At 40.2% G+C, this 17362-nt stretch overlaps 1 protein-coding gene across 5 annotated transcripts in view; it reads left to right on the top strand.

Moving 5' to 3' along the window:
- The window catches only part of LOC144953895 (atrial natriuretic peptide receptor 1-like), a 102085-nt gene that overhangs the window by 13650 nt on the left and 71073 nt on the right, over window positions 1-17362 (top strand). The window lies entirely within an intron of this gene.

Genomic DNA, 17362 nt, shown 5'->3' with positions numbered 1-17362 from the left:
ACATACACACCGCTTATTTTTCTATTTCATATATTGACCTGATGTTATTTAAAAGTATGATATTTTAATTCCCAATGCAGCAACCTGTAGCTTTTACAAATTATTAATGAGCAAGAGTTTGAAAACAGGGTTTCAATACAACTGCCGACCAATTATGTTTGTCTGAAATCAGATAATGTACATCAAATGACTACCTAATTGTCAAGGAATTTAACCATGCCACACCTGCACATTTTAGTCATATCTCTACAATTGCTGTGTATTTTGATGTCACTAGATAAAATCAAATAATGTTGCATTCTGTGAGTTGTACATGAAAACAATATACTATCTGCGTAGGATATTTGTACATAGCAATTTTGTGGTTTTTCATCTTCAGTCCAGCAAGTAATATGGAAAACTTCCACAGATTATGTGGGCAGTTTTCTTGTTGTTGTGTGTGGACTTCCACTCTTGTTAAGTGTCCATAATATATGGTTTGTTATGAGAAGCAAGGGGAGCAGTGGCAAAGTGGTTAAGTGCCCAGTGACTAGTGGTATTGAACCGGTCCTAACCACCTACCACCCCCACCTCCACTCCACCCTATCCCGTCATAACCCCTCATAACTGGCACAGTGTGAAGAGGCCTTTTTCCAGCAGTAGGTTGACAAAGTGGTGCGTATATGCAGGTGGAGGAATGTTACGACTGAATTGAATAAACATGAATTTAAATCTGCAATGAACATATCTGCAAGACTTTGCATAGAAGATGCACATTACATTAACGAACATCGTCAGCGACATGGCACCATGTGGTACTTGCCTGAGCCTCATTCTCTTGAGGCTTGGTTGAGCAGCTGTTATTAAATTGGACGAGAGAATGCATGGGTACAATTAACAACCCCATGCTTTGCCACAACAATGAGGCATATACTGTATCACTTAATGATATATATATATATAAATAATATTTTATAAAACAATATTAATATCAAGTTGAGTCATTATATTGACTTTCAGGCTTGCTATTTCAGTAACATTCACAATACCCCAGCTGACCTCTGATGACATTATTTTCTTTTTCTCAACTATCAGATTCAGACCAGTGATATAGTCACACCTGTATATAAATGATAAGCAATGTGTTCAGTTTGCAGTTTGCCTGTCAGCATGGTCTCAGCTGATTATCCAATAGGAAAAATATTAAAAGCAAGTCTTCATGGTTTTCAACCTCAGTAAAAGAAGAAAATATCGAAAACCTCACCAAACGGATGTGGTTGCTTTTATTATTGTTGTGGATGAACTAACAGCTCCTAAACATAGAGCCTGATTCATGTGTAGTGTTGTGATGTAAAATGAACGTTATGCTGACAATGTAATGCTCGTGCGTTTCGCCAGCTTCGTACAGAAAATTGTGCACCTTTAGGTGAAGCGAAATGCAATGTTGGCTGATATTTTTTATTGATTGACAGATCAAAAATACATTCTTTAAAAAGGGAAGCGTCAAAAGAAAAGATCTAATTAAATGAGTCGATGAGGGCCATCACGGGACTTTCCATCTCTCTCTCCTGAAACGCCATAAGTCAAAAATAAGACCCCCATTTCACAATGCATGTGAACCCCTCCATGCCCTTGTTGATGACTCACTTGCGTCACCCTCCTTCATACCACCCCTCCCCACAGCTGCCATATCCCAATTGTTATCCAACTTTGGAGCAAGCAATTCAAACGTACAAAAAATGCATTCAAATTGAATGGCCTATAATCAAAGGCTATCAATTCAACTGCTCAACTTATTTCACACCACACGGACGAAATAGGCAGAGAGTCGTTATTTTCTACGCAGAGTGATCTAGTCATGAGATGAAAGGATTTAGAGTTTTTTTCCAGAGCATAATGATGCCAAGCATAAATCTACGACGTTGCTGACAAATCATGTTCCGAAATGCCACACAAGCAAAGGCTTTACATACATAATGTGTTCATACCATATTTATGGTCCATCTATATATAGTTGGAGGAGAACGATGGCCTTGTGATCTGTGCACTGCGCTATGAACCTGGTAACTCAATTCCTGCCCATGGATGACATCAGTGGCAAGTAGTACCTGAACCCGTGCTGAGCCTCTAGGTTGACTCAGCATTAAAAGAGTACCTGGTATGGTGTGCAAATATCAACACTGTAAAGATATAGGTGGCCAGGAATGGTGTTTAGAATACCTCCCCCACCTGCATCATACTGGCTTTTAAATATGCTAGCTAAGAGTACTTGCCTCACAAGTTTAAATGTTTGGTTTCTGCAAGTGAGCCCATAGTCAAGGTATGCATACCTGTTGCAGCCCTTCTCGTAGTTTCATAAACATTCAACATGCAGGGTAAATAGTCATGGCTGACATCAGTGGCGAGTGATATCTTATCTGGTCCAGGAGACCTATAAACTATTAAACTATTTGTTATTTTACCAGGTAACACCCCACTTATCTATAAAGCTCTATTTCAGAAGCGACCTTGCTACAAATGATAGCTCAATGAAGTGGCTTATCACGTGGAAATGTATAGCAACCAAATACTCTACATGCACGAATCTAAATGTGGAGAGGAAAACTGGAGGAACCAGCGAAAAATCCATCAGCAATGCATTAGGCCTAAAACACTGCACGTTTCAATCAGGTGGGAAGACAGGATGTTATTACGTTCAAAGATTTAGCAGTATCGCATATTGAAGAGAATGCAAAGTGCTTTGTGCAGTAGGATTGCAGTAAAATCATTGACATGGCAAGATGAAGAGGGATGAGTAGCAGGATTCGTTCCAAAGACAGGAATATTATAACTGAACTGGATATTTATCTTGGAAAGTTTGAGTGCAAATGCTTATGATTGCTGATTCTACCTCATAATTAACCATAATCGAGGTTGTTTTGGGTTAGAGCGTGTAAATGTAAATATAAGAGTAAACCCACAACACACCGGTGTGCTGTACTAGTAACAAATTGGCATGTTTTGTTTACGTGACAAACCTTACTAATTTGCTTGTCGGGTGGTGGCAGGTTTAACCACACATTTATATTGGTAAAAGAAAGTCTTTAGGAGAGTACTTACCATAGACGTATTTAAAGAAGGGGTGAGGGAAGGTGATTGAATAAGGATGAGAGAGGAAAAATAATCAGTACTTGATAATCCGTATGGTGGATGCATTATCTGTTGAGGCATTTTTGTGTTTCCTCTGACGCAATGCCTCAAGTAATGAGACGAGTAGACCTATTAGTCTATGTTTGCTGAACTTGCGTAAAAATAAAAATCCAAGGTAACAGGAGCCATTTGTTGATTTTTTTTTACTGGCGACATAAATGGTGACCTATATAATACATTCCACAAATAGCATAATTTAAGTTTCATGTTGCTGGTATGTGGACCCATTAAGTTCATATTGCACACATTTTCAAATTTTAAATCATCATGGTGGTGTTTCGAGTGCTTTGTTCCATCCACTAGTCTGGTGAGGTAAATGAAAATCAAACTGGACAAGAGATCAAGAGATATATTGCAGAAATTATGACCAGAGCAGGCCTCTGCAAGTAGTTAATATCATTTATGTATGCACGAGTTTGCTACATTTTGTCAGCCACATTTTGACAAACCACAAGAACTTCCTTTAACAATGTCATCACGCCCACTTGTCAACTTTCCATCTATTCTTACACAAGTAAAACCGACGTGAAATTTTTCCCAGTATACAGAATTAGGCAGAATGACGGATGGATACAATTTTGAGTATGGCTGTTATATCCTGCTGAAGCAAAACGTTATGAATATTAAATTGAAAGGACAATTTTGTTGGCATGTCACTTACAACATTTTCCCTACTCTTACACTGCAAAGAGTGGACTTGAATACAAACCTCTATTATGTCTAAGGCAGAGGTAAAGATCAAGGTTAGGAGGTCATCACAACCAATGCTGTTGGCACCACAATAACTCACAGTCGCTTCCAGATCCCACAACTGTTGTGTAGTCGACACTTGACCTCCAAGGGATGCTCTTTTCATATCCCACTACACAGCATTAGGTGGTCCCCATGGTATTTAGACTCAGGGTGCCCCACTATAATGCCTGTCTGAATGAAGTGCTCTCATCCATCCTGCTCATGTATCCCAACCATTGCAACCTCTTGAATGCTACCTTGGCTATATCTATTCAGAACTTATAGGTTATTTACCCTATCCTGTGTGTATTTTTTTTACTATCTGTATGTGCCTACATTCAAAGGATGAAATCTCCCTTTTCTAGTTTCTTTGTTGAAGTCCAGCCCTCTGGACTGTACAGCAATGGAGATAATATTCCTATGTCAAATGCCAATCTTTAAAAACCAATGCTGACCTCACTACTCCTAAAAATTAGATATGCGGTTCCTCAAGATCTAGCCTTCTAGCACAATTATCTTAAAATACAGTAAATACAAATATAAACACATATCAAGATGCTGTACAAAGAGAGGAGATACATTTTAAATTTGAAGTTTTCGTGACTGCAAGGATTCATACTCTTTGGTTTTTTCGGTAAAGTCACGTAGGTAAGAAATAAAATAAAATAAATTAAAACAACTCAATTAAATCACGACGTTTCGGGCGCAACACAAGCGTCCTTCTTCAGGTGGGGACAACGTAGCGAAAGCACAACCGCTTAAAAGGGGTGAAAGTCAGTTGAAAGTCAGTTGAGGGAATTGATTATTGGGAAGATGTGGACTAAATGTCACTTTCAGCTTGGAAGTGAGGGATTGGTAAATCGCAGTGGAAAGAGTTACATTAATTAAGGCAATCGGTGACAGAGGCATGGATGAGTAGTGGATGGGGCAATTAAGTGGCAGATGTGGGAGATGTTGCACAGTGTGGTGCGGGGGGTTATTAGGCCTCATAACTTTGAGAGAAGTGTTAACATAAAATGTTTTCAGGATCAATAAAAAAACACCAAGGTTTTAAATTCAATTTGTGAGCTTGACATCTAAGTTTGGCAAAATCACAAAGGTAATTGAATCTTTAGCGATTGCTGACCTCTTACAAATAGGGGCTTCCATTGTTAGAACAAATCTAAGGCGAGACAGAATCGAGGTAAGTTGAGAAAGTGGACTGTGAGGTCAGTCATTGCATTCTGTGGACATTAACAGTTACGCATTATGATCACAAAAATGTTCAATGTTAAATATTTGAGATTTATGTTGAAGTGAGATATCATTCATTTCACACCTCTGATTAGCATGTTTGGCTACGTACGATGCAAAAGAAGTTCAACGTACATGCAAGTGAAAGAAGACAAACTGAGAGATTGAGCATATTTAGGATCAGTTTAACACGTAGGCTTTCGCGACCGATATCATCCATAATAGAGGTTTTTGGGTTTGATCGCGTAAATATATAAATGCGTCGTTAAAACCCGCCACCACCCGACACAGCCAACTAGTAAGGGTTGTCACATAAACAGAACGTGCCAATTCGTCACGAGTACAGCACACCGGTGTGTTGGAGAGCCAAGCCACAACATTTACAATCTGAGTACGACGTTTCGCCAGTAATTACAACCTGCTTTTACAGGCGACAGCCAGATTTGTGGAGAAGTCCACCTGTTTCGTTCCTTATATAGAGGCATAGATGTGTTGACCATCCTTCTGCACTCTTGCACAATGTGGGGGGGGGGGGATTACTGAGGCAACGTTCATTATGCATGTGCATTATGCGAGCCCTTTGAACTTGTCCTTCCTGTCTATTGTGTGTATTAAAATAGCCCTACCAACGGTAATCCATATTGAAGTACGCTGCCCTTTGTAGGCATACATTTAAATAATGTATTATTTGATTATTCGCTTCCACGCAGCACTAAGATGGTAGCTATCCGAACGGTTAAAGTTATTTTGATTTCTTTCAATTTCGATAGATTCTCTAATTAGTCTTGGCCAGGAGTAGCTAGTTTTGCACAAAACTTCATCAAAATCAATTGAGTGTTGAAGTTTTGTGAAAAACTAGCTACTCCTGGCCAAGACTGGCTGTGTCGGGTGGTGGCGGGTTTTAACGACACATTTATATATTTACGCGATCTAACCCAAAGACTTCTATTATGGATGATATTTAGGATGTGTGATTTTACCTTACACTATAGGCATGGGGCTTCAAAGAGGAAGGTAGGCCTTGAATAGAGACAAAGAAGAGCAGAATGAGTGGTGTGAATAAAACTCGAAGATCGGCATTATGGGGTTGCACAAATAGTTGCAACATCAGTCCAGGAGGATCGATTTGTCAAGCCACACATTATGCCCTACCTCTCTTCAAAATCCTTAATATGTGCAGAAAAGTATTGTTTGTCTTTTCCATTATCATCATCATCATAATCCTTTCTGCCATTTGGGGATTTTGCAATGCATACACATTCTGTGTGCAGAATAATTCCTATTAATTATGTTTTATAAGTGCTGGCAACATTTTTCTAAATCAAAAGACTCCTTCCATTGCAAAATCGACGAGGTTACCGTGTTCTCCTCATCCTCAACAAATATATTTTCAATGGATGCCATGAGCACAAGCATGGGCCCTAAGTATGTCACCTCCAGTACAGGCTACCTCTAGAACAGCACATCTTCCGCCAAATACAAAGATTTTTTTTGCATGATGTGTGATATGGATCTGGAGGCATCTCCTCTTGTTCAAATGAAGAGCGTGTTCCCTTCATTCAGTATGCTCACAAATTATATACAGCAATACAATTCACCCAGGTTACAACATTTTTATATTACACAAATGAACAGATTAACGTGGCTGTCCACAGGCACATTTCCATGCTCAAAATGTTTCACTCCTCGTTGCTTGTCTGGCAATGATGGATATTTTTGCAGGAGGACCAATGCAATGCAGGGCTTATGTGCCATTCGTAAATACAGTACCCTTAAAAAGTAGAAAGTGCCCACCCAGTGTCTTCCCAGTGGACCGTGAAATAGCAACACAACTTGTCAACCAAAGAACACATGACAGTGTCCCATGTATATCAACGTGCCACCCATCAAATGTCATCAAAAAGTCATACTCCATAACCTTCGCATTCCTAACAGTGACACAAACATTGTGACCATTGTCAAACCCACATACAGGAACCTCTGAGACCTGTACGCTCGTGCATGTCCCTTGAGTGTGTACCTGGCACGATCCCTCTCAGTTGGGCAAAATACAGCACTTGTACTCTTTGGTTCTTTCGGTAAAGTCACGTAGATAGAAAATAAAAATAATGAAATTAAAATAATAGATCACGACGTTTCGATCGCAACAACAAGTGATCGTCTTCAGGCGAAAGAAACAGATTGTTGTCACTTTGGTGAGGCACTGCCTTACCAACACTTATTTCACCTGAATGGTACATTCTACAAACAAAATGAAGGTACCCCAATGGGTTCTCCCTTATCGCCAGTGGTAGCGAATGTTTTCATGGAGAAATTTGAGACAGATGCCATCCAGACTTCCACCCTACGTCTTTCTTTGTGGAAGAGATACGTAGATGACACGTTCGTCATCTGGCCACATGGCCTGCCGACAATGAACCAATTCTTCAACCACATCAATTCCATACATCCATCCATCAAATTCACAATGGAAGTGGAAAATGATGGCAAGCTACCATTCCTGGATGTTTTGATCGAGAAGTGACCTGATGGCTCGTTGGGACACCCACACGGACTCCTATTTAAAGCCTGATTCTCACCACCATTCTGTCCAGAAGAATTCCCTCATCAAAACACTGTACCGTAGGGCCCGTTGCATCTCCGACCAGCACCACCTAGCCAGTGAGCTGGAGCACATACACCAAGCCCTCAAGATGAATGGATATTCGGACCGCACAATCTGCAAAGCTGTATCCCCAATCATGGGGAGAGAATCATCTGAGGACCCAATCAAAACAATCGCCTTGTCATACTTTGCAGGGGTCACCAAAGATATTTCTAAAATTTTGAACAAACACAAGATCCAGGTTCGATTCAACACAGTACACAAAATCCGTGACTTGATCTCATCTGTGAGGGATGTGATTCCTGACATGCAATACCCTGGTGTCTACAAACGTCATGTCTCGGATCGTGTTCGCGAACACAAGGCAGATCTGAAATACGGCACAGCCAATACCTCTGCTGTGGTGGATCACTGTTTTAACGCGGTGGGCACACACGAAATAGTTTTTTCCAAGACCGAGGTGCTCTGCAAACCTTCTGGCTACCATCAAAGATTTGTTCATGAAGCCATCCAGATATACAAACATAGACATAGCTTCAACCGAGAAGATGGATACAAATTGAGCAATCATTGGAAGGACTTGATCAACCAGGTAAACGTTTAACTGTTGTGTCGGCCGACTCTTTGAGTTGCATTGCATTGTTAAGTTTTGCGAAGTTTGATGTCTCAGCTTTTATACTCTCTCTCACTTAAGCCCTCGTGGGAATGCACTCTCTTTCTCACATGCCCTCATTTCATTGCACACTCGTTTAGTCTCATTTTATTGCACACTCTCACATGCCCTTTGGATTGCACTCTCATTCTCACATGCCCTACATGCTAATCTCTCACAATCTCTAAGCCCCACCCTCTTTTCCGATACGGCACCCCCCCCTCTCTCGGGTACATGCTAATCTCTCACAATCTCTAGCCCCCACTCTCTTGCCCGATGCGGCACCCCCCTCCCCCCTCTCGGTCTATATAAGGCCTCGTCCACAGCAGTCTGTTTCTTTCACCTGAAGACGATCACCTTTTTGTTGCGATCGAAACGTCGTGATCTATTATTTATTATTTTATTATTTTTATTTCCTATTTACGTGACTTTACCGAAAGAACCAAAGAGTATAATAGTAAGGTTGAGTGTTTCTGTTAAAACCCTGAGTTGTAACCAATCCACCCCAGGTGTTTTGTGGAAGCTCTTGGTCAACTGCAGGTAGGGCTTTGGTGATACTATGATTATCCAGGAAGCTGTCAAGGTAATTACAATCCATTGTAATCTTGTTTCAACTAAGTTTATTCTACTGAGGCTGGGCTACTGTGTGTGGGGCTCCTCGTCCTTTACCTCAAACATCACTGACCACTCAAAAGTAAAAATAATGCCCCAAAAACTAAATGTATTGTCTTCTTACAATAAAATATAACATAGGAGCCAAATAGTCTGAGCCATGAGCCTTCTTCAGAGTAGAAATAAGTCAGAGAGGGTTGACTATCATAAAGCCAGAGATCATACTGCCTTAAGCGTTTTTACATCTTTCCACAATGATAAAAACACATAATTCAAATTTGTGAATTTCAGAGTGCAATTATGGGAGAAAGGTTACCTGAACTGTAATCAGCAGGGAAATGGCATTGTTAAGCACATTTTACACGCAATTCAAATTGCAATTTAAAGTGCATTTAGATTCAACCCTAAAGATTATGCACCAAAACACAAGTACTCGTGTGAGTTACGTGAAAAGAAGGCATTTATATTTACATAATATAGAATCAGCATAAGCAGAGAATAGGAAGGTCCTGAGTCTAGACTTAAACAGGGGCAGAGATTTGACAGCACAGATGGCCTAGGGGAGGGAATTCCAGACGAAAGGGGCTGCAGGGGAGAGAGAGTGACCTTCCACTAAGTGAAGGTTGACCGGAGTCTTTGACAGAAGGACTTGATTGCTGGAGTGAGAACTTGTGAGGTGCAAGGGAGAGGTGTGCAAGGGTGAGTCCATGGAGGATCTTGAATGCAGTGAGTGACCTTGAAGTTTGACTGGGTGGAGAATAGTGTGACCCTTTTCCATGATGTTTATAAGAGAGTTTGCTATGCCCCTTTTGACAGTGTGTCAAACATGACATCGCAGATAATTTATATTACAACCCTTTGTTAATCCACTGGTGAATAAAAGCTTTCTCATGCCGCATTATTCGTGGGGGTTGCTTGACAATTCTTCACCATACTTGTAGATTTTACTTATACTTCACTTCACCATATCACTCGTCACTGATGTTAGCCATGAAGCTCAGGTAAATGGGTTCATAGTGCAGTGCGCTAACCACTGCACATCTGCCTGCCTCTTCCAGAATGAACTCTGTGTCAGAATGGTACCAACATTGTTATAAAGCATTTGATTCTGGCATGATGCACACATCATAGGTATTTTGGTATTCTAATGGTCACCCAAAGATGAACACTCAATTTGAAGGCTTAAATTCAGATGTTGAGATGCTACAAGAGTAGACCTTGCCAGTATATTGTGACTGTCCAACAGCTGTAGGATCTGGCAATGTAGAGAAAATTATGACAATATGTAGTGGCATTACCAACATTGATCATCTATTGACTTTTATGTATAGACCTGTACGTTTATTAGGGACGTAATGATTTGTCGATCTATTGATTAAATTGATGGCAGTGGTTAGGAATAGGGCTCCTGCTTCTTGAACACATCTGTCAGTCGGAATTAAGGATGTGGGAGGTGGTGGAGGAGGACTTTGTGTATTTAGGTGGTAAGGTGCTCGGCATGTAATGATTCTTTGATTACATTTTATTTTATAATCACAATGCATACTGCGAGTTGTGCGTGTTAGGGGTTTATGGAAATTCTACGGAAATATGACCCCTTAGGCTAATGGAATGAATGAAAAATAACCACTCAAAACCAACAATACAAATAAACCAGTACAAACGAGACAAAAGTAATATTCTTGAATTGCATTTTCACCCGCTCAGATCATGACAATCGATCAAATTGTGCAGTGGGGAATTAATCATGATACAATTGTAATGTGCATAATGCAGTTGGCTGTAAGAAGGATTTCAAGAGATGTACTGCATTAGTGGGCTGGGTTTTCAGTGGATTACATTAGCCATTTTAGTGTTAAGAGATCAGTGTTTGAAGTAGTGTGCGTGCTGCTGTTCAAAAAAATATTATGGTCTTTAAATGTAGGTGTATATAGAGGGATATAGGAATTTCATGGCAGGATATTTAGGAAGCATTTTGTAAGTTTAGAATGCACATGGAAAGGAAGCATTGTTTATGTAATTAGGAGTAGGAGATTGTGATGAGGGGAGCACATGTTGCAGGCTGAAGGAAGACAGATTACTGAGACGAGTGTAGTGACTGTACTTGTCACTGTATGGTGCCGAGGCTTGCGTAGCCACGGCCGGTAATGTGTTGTCATTACGGGCAGCCCGGGTTATGGGATGCAGTACCGACCCTAGCGGAACTTGGGTGAGCAGTGCGGGCTCCCGGTGAGGGAGCGAGAGGGAGCGTCAGCCAGCCAGGGTTACCATGGGGCATGATACGCTGGTTGACCTGCTGTCACGTGACCGGATGATATTGGAGGGGGGCCACCGGTGGACGGGGGCCGTGGGGCGGTCACGTGGTCCAAAGGAGCTCTCGGGAACCTTCGAGAAGGAGCTCGAGAGACCTGGAAGGTGGGCGGGGCGGAGTCAGCCCCGGCCTGGGGGCATATAACGAGGGCCCCGTGAGGAGCTCGAGGTGTTTCGTGTGCTGGTGTTATGAAGATCCACGTCGGGGAGAAGAAGCCTCTAGCCACGCGGTCCAGGACCCTGTTTGTGGTCCGGACCGGGATAGCGAACCGTGTCTATTTCTGCCGTAGCGTGGTTAGATGGGCATTCGAGACCCGAGTGTAGATCGTGTTGTGTTGCGTGTTAATGTGTAATAAATAGTGTTGCTCGCAAGATAACGTCTGCGACTCAGTTGGACTCACTACACGAGCATTGGAATCGGCACCTAGAGGTCAGCAATCAAGGAAAATATCTAAAGCCAAAAAGTCAGTGAATTATTATTAAAGCAAAAGCCATGTACGTTTTACTTCCTAGGTCAGAGAAGTGGATTTTAGCAAAGCTATAATAAAATAAGCTCCAGAGCTTGAGCATGTTGAATTTCTGTCGCACACTATACGTGGCCAACCATGCTATATGGACATGTGGGAGGAAGCTATGAATTGTATAGTGCGATATGGTAACTTTGTAGTTCGGAATAGAATTCATGTAATGAATAAGAAGGGAAAGTTATGCATAGGCCACATGCAGAATGGAGGAAGGCAGGTTACGAAGACAGGCATTAGGTTGGACATCCAGAGATTGGCGACTCGGGAACGCCTCAATTCAGATCGGGAGATACTGCAAGAAGAGATCCTGGCAGTTAGATGTTGGCGAGATGTAATTACCTCGCCTGGTATGCAGGAGGTCGTGGGTTCAATCCCGACCCTGACGCCTGCATATTTGGAGTTTGCATGATCTCCCCGTGGTCACGTGAATTTTTCTCCGGGTCCTCTGGTTTTTCCCTCCACATTTGGAAACATGCGTTTAAAGTATTTGACTCCTATAGATTTCCACGCGATAAGCCACTTCGTTGAGCTATCATTTGTGGGCAGGTCACTTCTGAAAAATAGCTATATAGCTGAGTGGGCCTTACCTGGTAAAACTTTTAATAGTTTTAGTTTAGATTGTCAAAGAGCTGTATGCAAATGGCAGTGGATAGAAAATTACGGTGGGATATAGTATCATTAATAGCATCATTTATGTTACCCATTGACCTTTACTCTATATACAGACGTGTGTTTATTTGGCATGTGAAGATTCATTCGATTCATCGATTAAAATCTATTGTTTTTTCTCACAATGCGGGTATCGAATTGTGTGTGTAAATATATATGTTCAATTCGTATGCATTGTATGCAATCGGTTGACATGACCCCTCCAGCCACTAGATATACTACATTCTTCACAATGTCACGAAAATTATTGCATCTTCAATTAAATTGTAACCCTGAATCTTGATAATTCACTCATTTATAAAGGAGGTACTGTACATCGTTCCGTACCTCGTGTTGATGTGTCAACAATGAAGGGATCACAGTTACTGTCCCTTATTATGGCTCTTACATCCTCTGCATGTTACAGGTAACAAATGCAACCTGTGGAGTTATTCTATAAAGTGTGGAATGGTTCTGAATGTGTATTACAGTATGTGCTACAAAGAAGGGCCATTGCCCAAAATGTCACATGTTATATATTTCTCCCTGTTAAGGTTATATTGTTAGTTATTAGTGCTTACGCACCACTCCCCACGGAGTATCGCCATAACATTTGTGTAATTGTGTAAGATGTATTCACGTAATAATCAAGATTAACAGCCACTTATCAATCGATTGCTATGTGAAGTCCTACAAAGTGAGGGTTGTTGTATAACCATATTTCATGCAGATCAGTGCAGGTTGGTTGACGGTGAAAACCCAGTTTTGGTTTGTAATCTGCTCTACACTCATGTTTGCCATGGCTGGGAATCAAACTCTTTAGAACGTATGTTTGTGTTTAGTTTGTTGTCCTTCCCCCCACACCTCTAATTAGCACGGTTGGCTACATACGGTGCGAAAAAAGTTCTGCATACCTAAAGGTATACGTACGCCTTGTGTTTATACAGTACATATGCACACAAAAAAATGGTGCACTTTTATTAATATTTATATAATGGTGTACAATTACAGGCTATTCAATCTAATATTGTTCAAAAAAAATCCTCAACACTTGAGCTAGAATCCAAACTCATTTTCTGGAGTATCACCATCTAAAGTGGCTCTTTATTAGTTACATAGATTGTGAGGTGGAGCAGTGGTGCAGTGGTTTGCACACTTCACCAAAAAATCCAGCAACTTAAGTTGAATTCCCAGCCACAGCAAACATCAGTGGCGAGTTATATATTTCCCCGACCGGCAGTGGCAAGCTTGGTGAAGTATGATCAAGCAAACTCCCATGACTGACTGGCACTGCACGGAGAGGCTTCCTCTCACATTGACAAAGGGTTGTAAATTATATATTACTTTTATGTGTTTTTTTACCTATGATAAACATAAATGTATTGCCAAGAATCTCTAAATATATTAAAAACGTGGTAGTAATTAGGAGTATCAATGTTGAGAGCAACGCAATGCATGTACAGTAATGTTGTGCAAGAGGTACTGTTAACCTAATCAGTAAGTAAAACATATGATGACAGCGTGTGAGATAAATGGAAAGAAGAGACAACGTGTGGGTGAGTTGTGAAATATTGTTTGGAACCGTTGTGGTTGTCTGGAAGATATGACATTCTGCGTAAGTATGAATTAATGGTAGTCACAGAATTCAAACTGAAATATACTGTATGTCTCTCACCTTGTGTTTTTATTAACATGTGAACGCAAGGGTCGTTTTTATATATGTACCACGTTTTGCAAAATAATACAGTAGGAAGCTTTTCACAAAAATATTTCACCCGAAGCATGCAGAGTGCTTAAAAAAAATGTGCTTATAATTGAATAGATTTATATTTTTAGGTAAAATCTCTTTGTTTATATTTTGCAATACTGGAATGCACGTCATTTCCCGTAACAAAAATATTCAGCTCCATCCCACAACCCCAGCTTGAAGCCAAGGTAATACAATAGCTCCATTGAGCATAAGTGCTTTCCGTTTTGCCTTACAAAGTCCACTTTGGTGAGTTAGCTTCAACTGCAAGACGAAGACTAAATACTTAAATTGTCTTGCCAATGAAAACTGAGAAAGTAACTGGTGTCTTAGAGCGCAGCAGTGACTGCATATTGTAATATCAAGCCAAGAAATAAAGACAACCTATTTGTAAAAATAACTCTACAAAGTAAATTCATTTATTTGATGTGAAAGGGGTCTTTTTGAAATTATTTACTTAGCAGTAATTGCCACTTGCTCTAGGTTTACATTTAAACAGGCCCAGCATAACAAATAGTGAAACTTTTTTTTTACTTCAGTCGACTGAACTTATAAATACTTTCAAATAGGTGAGTTGCCTTTATTTTACCAAAGGTTAGAGCCCAATGAGATAATTATTTTATTTTATCTTTTTTTAGTTTCAAGCAAGGCCACACAATGACTCATTGTGGTGTCGTGTTGCTTTCTGGAATTGGGTGTTGTGCAAAGGATTAAATCCCATCCTTGATGGCTGCACAGGGCTCTTAAAATAGAGACACTTTGCCGAACCGATATGTGATTGGCACTTAGTTTTAAGTGTGTGATTACTTAAAACATTCAGCGTTGTTGCCACCTGTTCTTCTCATGAGTTATTGGTCAGTATGACGTAGCCTGAACAATGGAAATGTTATACGGCCGACAGCAGCTAGCTGCGCTGAACGTGTTTAGCTGGGCAAAGCTTGTTTACTCACATGTCCACCGTAACTGAGTAGACTAAACGTTTTGAGAATGTAACATTGAGAGTATACACGGACTTTTCACGCTGTTGAATGTAGAGCGTTTATTATCCATTACCCACCTCCCTGTGAATCATGTTATTTTCAGCAGACCAGGGGAACAATTATTTTCACTGTTATCCAAGGATTCTCAGGAATTCACAGAACATTGTAATGACAAAGAACTGTCTTTTGGAATTGCAATTTTACATCTGTGCTTTGAGTTTCCGTGCAGCGGTGCGCACTGGGGCCTCTGTGTTTTAAATTAAATATATGATCCTTGAAACTATCGTGATTAAAGCAGACATTAAAATCAGGATGATTTATACATTCGGCATTATAAAATAAAGTGCGTCAAATCAGCTGTAATCGGGTGATGTCATTCAGCCATGCCATTCTACTCTCTTTGTCGCTTGTATGTCCACAAGATACATTAGGTGAGCATTAGCCATTGCTTAGCAGAGGGATTTTACCGTGACCCTGTTAAGTGTTATGTTTATCGCAGACATAGCACCAGCGATAAAATCAATTAAATGCTGACGAGCTTTTTTTGCTGTGCATAGGCGATATTTTCTCTGCAGGGAAGGCCCCCCACATGTTTTAGAGGGAGAGATGAGGCAAATGTCAAAAGATCTGTATCCAATCCACGCCACAATCTGAGTATATTAATGATGTATTGTACTTTCACCACCGTTTTCACGTGTAATTGTATACAGTTTGCGTGTATGCTCACTATATCATTCACAAAATTAAGGTACTTTCTTTAAACAAATTTGAATATAAACTTTAATATTTAAAAAAAATTGAATAAATATAGTGATAGCAAAAAAACATACTGCAGCATGAATGCATTTTTGTTCATTTGACATTCATTTGGATCATTTTCCAAAATGCTTCTGCTGTCAAAACCAATTGATAGTCATGAATAGAAACGGTATTTACTTTAAACATTCTTTAAAGTTGCCCGCACTTAATAAAATAACATCCTGTTACTAATGAACGTTGAAACAAGCCGTAGACATGTTATTTATATATTTACATTTCCTAATGGCCAAACAGCCTAAGGGCACAGTATCAGGAAAAATGGATACATTCTGAATGTAGGTGCACATGAATACATAGCATATGAGTTTGTAGATCTTGGCTCAGTCATATTTTCCGAATGTCGTTGTTTTTCTACTTTATCATTGTGACAGGTTTTTTTTTAAAAATATAAATGATGGGGGTGATTAACAATAAAAAAAAAATTACAGAATGAACAGAAAACCCGAGTCCTGATTGCGAATAATTGTACTCGGTAAAAGTACAATTTGAATGGACTCCTTAACTCTGACCTCGAGCTTACCTAGAGCATTGCAAAAACTTGGCATCTTCCCAAACAACCTTCTCTCTCTTATATTTAAACTTTTCAGCATATCCTATCAGCCAAATTGTAATATTCCTTGCCAGGTTTTGTGCCAAGATCCGTCTAATTGCCATGATTATTGCAACTAAATCTCTCTTCTATGATGTCTCCAAATTCCTCACTTGTAAAGTTCAAAACGATCAAAAATTTAGTAGCCTAACTTGTTGCCAACATCTACAGACAAGAAACCATTATCCCTGTTACCAGGCTACTCTAGTGGCTTTCAATCTAATCTCAGGTCACCCTCAATTGTCATCAAGATCCTCCATGGACTTTCACCCCTTCTGACCTCTTGCATTTCATCTCACGATAAGCCTCTCCACGTTCTTTCCACTTCAGCAACCAAGACCTTCTGTCAATCTCCCTTCCCTTCGGTTAATGTCTTACCAACTGGAGGTCATCCCATATTTTACAATACAACTTTTAAGTGACTGCATTTCAAGTTTCTGTATAACATTCCAGCTCAATCACCCACCTCCTGAATTTTGACATCAAGCTGGCAAAAATGCATCTGTACTCTATCAGAGTGTGTTTTTGTTTGCATTTTGACCACAAATATTGTGGTTAATGCACACATGATTCGTTGTAAAAAGGTTTCAGTTTTGTTACGAGAAAAAAGGAGTAAAACCCTATTATTATATTTTGGTACTGGCAAAGGAGGTCTAATGATGTAGATGCTTACCCCGAGCCCTCATTACTTTGATGGTGCATTGTCTTTGAGCTGTACGCCTTTTGGCGTCCTCTGGTCTAGC

The sequence above is a fragment of the Lampetra fluviatilis genome, chromosome 3 (genome assembly GCF_964198595.1).
Source record: "Lampetra fluviatilis chromosome 3, kcLamFluv1.1, whole genome shotgun sequence".
Lineage (NCBI taxonomy): Eukaryota > Metazoa > Chordata > Hyperoartia > Petromyzontiformes > Petromyzontidae > Lampetra > Lampetra fluviatilis.
This window is presented reverse-complemented; position numbering and strand designations above follow the sequence as displayed.